Source organism: Hippopotamus amphibius, chromosome 15, assembly GCF_030028045.1.
Source record: "Hippopotamus amphibius kiboko isolate mHipAmp2 chromosome 15, mHipAmp2.hap2, whole genome shotgun sequence".
In the NCBI taxonomy this organism is placed as follows: Eukaryota; Metazoa; Chordata; class Mammalia; order Artiodactyla; family Hippopotamidae; genus Hippopotamus; species Hippopotamus amphibius.
Window position 1 is genome coordinate 13,644,389 of NC_080200.1, and position 6,000 is coordinate 13,650,388.

The following is a 6,000-nucleotide window of genomic DNA, read 5'->3' on the forward strand; positions in this document are numbered from 1 at the left end:
TACCAAGAATTGGAAGGATGTCACTATAAAGAAGCAATGTGTGCCATTCCTTCATTACAATGGTGGAGCTGGTAGGTGTGCCCAGGCCAAACAGTGGGGCTGGATGCAGGGTGGGTGGCCCAAAAAGAGTGCTGAATTTTTACTGCACGAGCTCAAAAATGCAGAGAGTAATGCTGAATTTAAGGGCTTAGACGTAGAGCCCATCACTGAGCCCATCCAGGTGAACAAAGCCCCCAAGATGCAGTGCAGGACTTACAGAGATTATGGTCAGATTAACTCATACATGAACTCTCCCTGCCACATTGAGATGATCCTCACTGAAAAAGAACAGATTGTACCTAAACCAGAAGAGGAGGTTGTGCAGAAGAAAAATATATCCCAGAAGAAACTGAAGAAACAAAAACTTACGACCCAGGAATAAATGCTGCAAAAAAATTAATGCAAATAAAAGTAAAAGAAGCAAGCAAGAAGGAAGGAAGGAAGGAAGTGGGGAAAAAGAAAAGAAGAGCAAAGAACATGCAGAGCAGACATTCTCTCCAGTTCCTCTAGTACCTTCCCATTACTTTCCCATTAATGGAGACATACTTGTGTCTGCATTTGACTCCGGGGTCAGGCAGGATTATACGCTTACCTTGGTTCTCTCAGGGTCAGAGTTCCAGACTTTTACTCTTCCCTCTTTACCCATGAAATGTTCCTTTTCTCTTAGGTCTCTCTCCAATGATAAAGAGAGCCAGGCTTCAGGGCCAGACTGCCTGAGTCCAAAACCCAGCATGGAGCTGCCCCTTGGGAGAGTTGTTTAGGTATTTCACGTCTCAGGTGCTATATCAACTATGCCTCTTCCATGTTCTAAAGTGTGGCATCCAAAGTAGGATCAAATGAGTCCTACTGTCCCATGTGTATGAATAAAGTCATTTAGTCTTCTGAGTATATTGTACATGCACACCTAAAAGTGTAAATATCTTGAAGCAACTAACTTTGCTATTCATTTCTTTTAGCTGCCCACAGCATATCTTACGTTAGACCCTCCAAAATGTGCCCAGTTTTTAAAAACACCATGTTCCACAATCAGATGATAAGAAATATGGCTATTTTCATAAAAACCAAATTACAATGAATAAGGACAATGTATAATGAACACCTAACCTACTAGGGAATGGGTATTATCCTAAGCATTGAAGGAAATAAAGACTAATGAGAATTAAGCTGACCTCACTCATACTGGTTTTTGATAATTCAGTGTTATTGTACTTCAAATAGTATGATCCAGCAATCACACTCCTGGGCATATATCCAGAGAAAATCATAATTTGAAACAATAAATACACCCTAATTGTTCATTGCAGAACTATGTACAATAACCAGGACATAGAAGCAACCTAAATGTCCATCAACAGAATAATGGATAAAGAAGATATGGTACATGTGTACAATGGAATATTACTCAGCCATAAAAAGGAACAAAACTGTGCAGTTTGCAGAGATGTGCATGGACCTAGAGACTGTCATACAGAGTAAAGTAAGTCAGAAAGAGAAAAACAAATATCATATGATATTGCTGATATGTGGAATCTAGAAAAATGATACAAATGAAATTATTTGCAAAACAAAAATAGAGACAGAAAGTGGGGGTGGGGTGGGTGGGATGAACTGGGAGATTGGGATTGACATATATACACTACTATGTATAAAATAGAGAACTAATGAGAACCTACTGTTTAACACTGGGAACTCTACTCAGTGCTCTGTGGTAACCTAAGTGGGAGGGAAATCCAAGAAAAAAGAGGGGATATCTGATACATACAGCTGATTCACTTTGCTGTATACCAGAAATTAACACAACATTGTAAAGCAACAATACTGTAATAAAAGTTAATCTGAAAAAAGGAACACCCAACCTACTAGGGAACAGGTATTATCCTAAGCATTGAAGGAAATAAGGACTGATTAGATTTAGGCTGACTTCATTGATACCGGGTTATTATACTGTTATTGTACTTCCAATCACTCCATGACCCATACAAAGCACAAAACCAAAGGACAGTGTTTTTCATAGAGCATTAGAATTTTTAGAGAGTTTGGCTGTGGATCTGTCTGAAAAAGTTAGCACAGGTGGCGTGATGGTTAATTTTATGATTCAATGTGGCTCAGCCACAGGACCCAGATATTTGGTCCAACACTAGGCTAGATGTAGCTGTAAATGTGTTTAGATGAGTTAACATTTAAATCAGGAGACTTTGAATAAAGTGTATCAGCCTCCATAATCTGGGTGGGCCTCCTCCAATCAATTGAGGGCCTTACAGGGAAAAAAAAATTGACGTCCTTCAAGAAAGAAAAAAATCTGACCCCAGAGGCCCTCAGACTTGAGATGCAACATCAAGTCATCCTGGGTTTCCAGCCTGTACCCCTGTCCTGCAGATTTTGGACTTTCCAACTCCCACAATCTCGTGAACCATTTCCTTAAGTAAATCCCGTTCTTTCCCTCTCTATGTATATCCTATTGGTTTTGTTGCTCTCGAGAACCTGGACTAACACAGGTGGTAAAATGAGACATCTATGTTAAGTCCTCAGGTTTCCCTAGGAATAAGTGTCACCAAATTTCTCCTTTGAGAACCTAATATAATTGAGTTAACACCCTTATTGAAATTCCTTCCCAGCTCTTCCTAATGAAGATAGTGGGAAAACCAGAAATAAAGCAAAAGCCAGAAGTAAAGCAAAGAACAGAGAAAATTCTCACAACTGGATAAATAGTCCCAGATAGCTTTAGTTGCCTATCACCATTGTTATAATTCTACCTACCTGGCAGCAAACTTAAATATCTGTTTCTCATGGTGCAGAGACCGACAAGCCCAGCCACAAAGGATGTCTTATCTTGGTCTGTGTGTGTTCAAAGGACTTCTATTTTTCAGTATGGCTTGTGTTTTATGTGACCTGAATGGAAACTGCTGGTCTGGGTGATTTCTTTCCCCTGTTCTGCCTGATGATTACATCTCTCAAATTTCTAATTCTAAGTATGTGCATAGCATTACTAGTATTTGTACTGCAAGCCTCCTAAAGGGTGGTTTATATATATTTATTTAGGAAGACCTCCTATATCAAACATGAAGAATAATTCTATCATTTTTTTTGCCCCTATGAGGACCTTGGTTCAGAATGACTAGAACTATCTATTTACTATATATTAAAAGACATTTATTTTTAAGTTTTTATTTTGAAATATAGATTCAGAGGAAGTTGTAAAATAATACCAAGGAGTCCTGAGAAAGCTTCAGTCATTTTTTTCCTGCAAAGGTTACATTTTTATGTAATGATAGTCCAATATCTAAACCAAGAAATTGACATTGGTACAATGTGTGTGTATAATTCCACGTCATTTTATCACATGTGCAGATTCCTCTAACTGTCACTGCAATAAAGATACATAAATATTCCACCACCACAAAGATCTCCCTCCTGCCACCCCAATACCCCTAATCCCTGGCAGGTCTAAAACTAAGATTTTTACTCTTCAACAAGACTGTAGTCTGATATTCACATTTGTTGACAAAAGAAAATATTCCTGATATGTTTTTAAAGATAAGAAAAACATACCTCTCAAATTTTCCAAGAGTCTGTGTGGTAGAATTATGGTAATTTTATTTGTTTGCATTTTTTACTTTTGCTTTGCTTTGCTTTATACATGGTTATGTGTATTAGCCTGCTATGGCTGCCACAGCAAAATAGTATATAGACTGAGTGGCTTAAACAGCAGAAATTTATTTTCTCACAGTTCTGGTAGCTGGATGTCCAAGATCAAGGTGCTGGCAGGGTTTGTTTCTTTCTTTCTTTTTTCTTTTTAAACTGAGAATGGAGTTTTTTAAAGTATTTATTTATTTTATTTTTAAATTTTTTTGGCTGCATTAGGTCTTAGTTGCGGCATGTGGGCTCTTTGTTGAGGCACACAGGATATTTTGTTGCAGTGTGCAGGCTATTTTCTAGTTGTGGCATGTGGGTTTTCACTCTCTAGTTGTGGCACACAGGCTCCAGAGCATATGGGCTCTGTAGGTGTGGTGCCAGGGGTCCAGAGTGCATGGGCTTTGTAGTTTGTGACAGACAGGCTCTATAATAGAGGTGTGCAAGCTCAGTAGTTGTGGTACATGGGCTTAGTTGCTTCACAGCATGTGGGATATTAGTTCCCTACCCAGGGATTGATGGAACCTGAGTCCCCTGCACTGGAATGCAGATTCTTTACCACTAGACCACCAGGGAAGTTCCAGGGTTGGTTTATGATGAAAGCTCTCTCCTGGCTTGTACAAGGCCCCCTTCTCACTCTGTCCTCATATGACCCTTTCCTCTCTATGTGGAAAGAGAGAGATCACTGGTGTCTGGTGGCCTCTACTTCTACAGCTTGAGCTCTTCACTCTACATCTCTTGGCAGCACCACTGCCCCTTTCACTTCACTCTTCCTTTGGCCTGTGTTCCCTTGACAAAGTGCTTCTGTGCTGCTCCCTAACTCTGCAGGTGCCCCACAATCTCTGATGTGGCTGTCCACCACCCTCAAGCCTTTGTGGCTTCACAGCCCATTGTGGGATTGATAAAGGTCTCCCCATATGGAGATATGAATCCAGGATAACAGCGACAGGCAGAGGCACCAAAGCATGTGGAGTAAGAAGGGCACCTCCAATCACAGCACACTTTGGAGACAGAAAACATGGTCAGAAGCTCCAAGGAACGGAGGATGCCAGCTGCCAGCTGGGAACTGGAGAATGGAGGAGGAGAGGGATTGCTGCTGTCCAAAAGGAAAGTGCTCAGAAAATTCTGGGAATCTGTGGAGAAAGAAACTCTTTCTCTTAACCCCAGGGGAAGAGTGTTTTTGAGGGTCGATTTGCAGAGCAAGCCTCCTTTCCCCTACACTCCCTTGTTGGTGAAGGTGTGCAGACTGCAGGATGCACTCCCTAGCTTCCATCACTTATGTGTCTGGCTAGGCAGACTCACCTTCAGGGTTCAGGGCTACAATTCCCAATGGCAATATCAGCATCACAGAAAGCCCTGGGGCAGGAAGATGGGGTGACAGAAAGTAGAGTAGAGCTCCAATTTCAACCTCTGTCCCCAAGGCCACTGCCTCTCCTCTAGGTAACTCTGGTCCTGCAGCCCACAGCTTTCCAGCAGGATCCTAGGGGCTCCCTGCACCAGGCTCCTTCCCTTTTCATGGAACTTTTCCCCTTCAGCTCCTGGGATTCCCCAAGGCATCAGTCACCAACAGTCATGGCCCCCCTGGAACCACATGTCTACAGGTAAGCCAGAATATAGGCAGACAGCTGATGACAGGGACAAATCTTAGAATCTGCAATCTCTCCCAGTGGAGAGGATAAATCTCAAAGGAGAAATTCCTCAGGTTGGTGTGCTTTTGTCCAGACTCAGACAATGGTAGAAATCAGCTTGCTGTTCAAGGATTTTTTTCACAGGATTACTCTTCTACTTGTTTTAGAAGATACAAGCAGAGAGTGGATTTTGAAGTCAACCCAAAATCTGAGTCCTAGACCCTCCACTTACTGTATGACTTTAGTTACTTCACCTTGTGAATTTCAGTTTGCTCAACTGCATAATGGGTATTATAACAATGAAAATAGGGACTTCCCTGGTGTCACAGTGACAAAGAATCTGCCTGCTGTGCCACTGCCAAGGGTACCATGTACTGGGATCAACTTCTCCTGGAGAATGCATGGTGCACCTCAGGCTCACCCTGACCTCTGCTGCTGCAGGCACTCCCTGGACATTTCAATTGGACTGCCATATCCCTCCATCCCTCAGTCTGAGTGAGCAAGTGTGCCTAAATAACCACTACTTTTGCCCTCTCTTGCCTGGGTGGAGAACTGATGCCTGACAGCAGCCCATGCACAGAGGCAGACCAAAACAAAAACTGAACTCTGGGGACTGTGGGACCAAAGAAGAAAAAGTAAACCTCTTCATACAGCTGCAGGAATATCAAATTAAATACCTGCACTCAGCTTGGTAGACACTGCA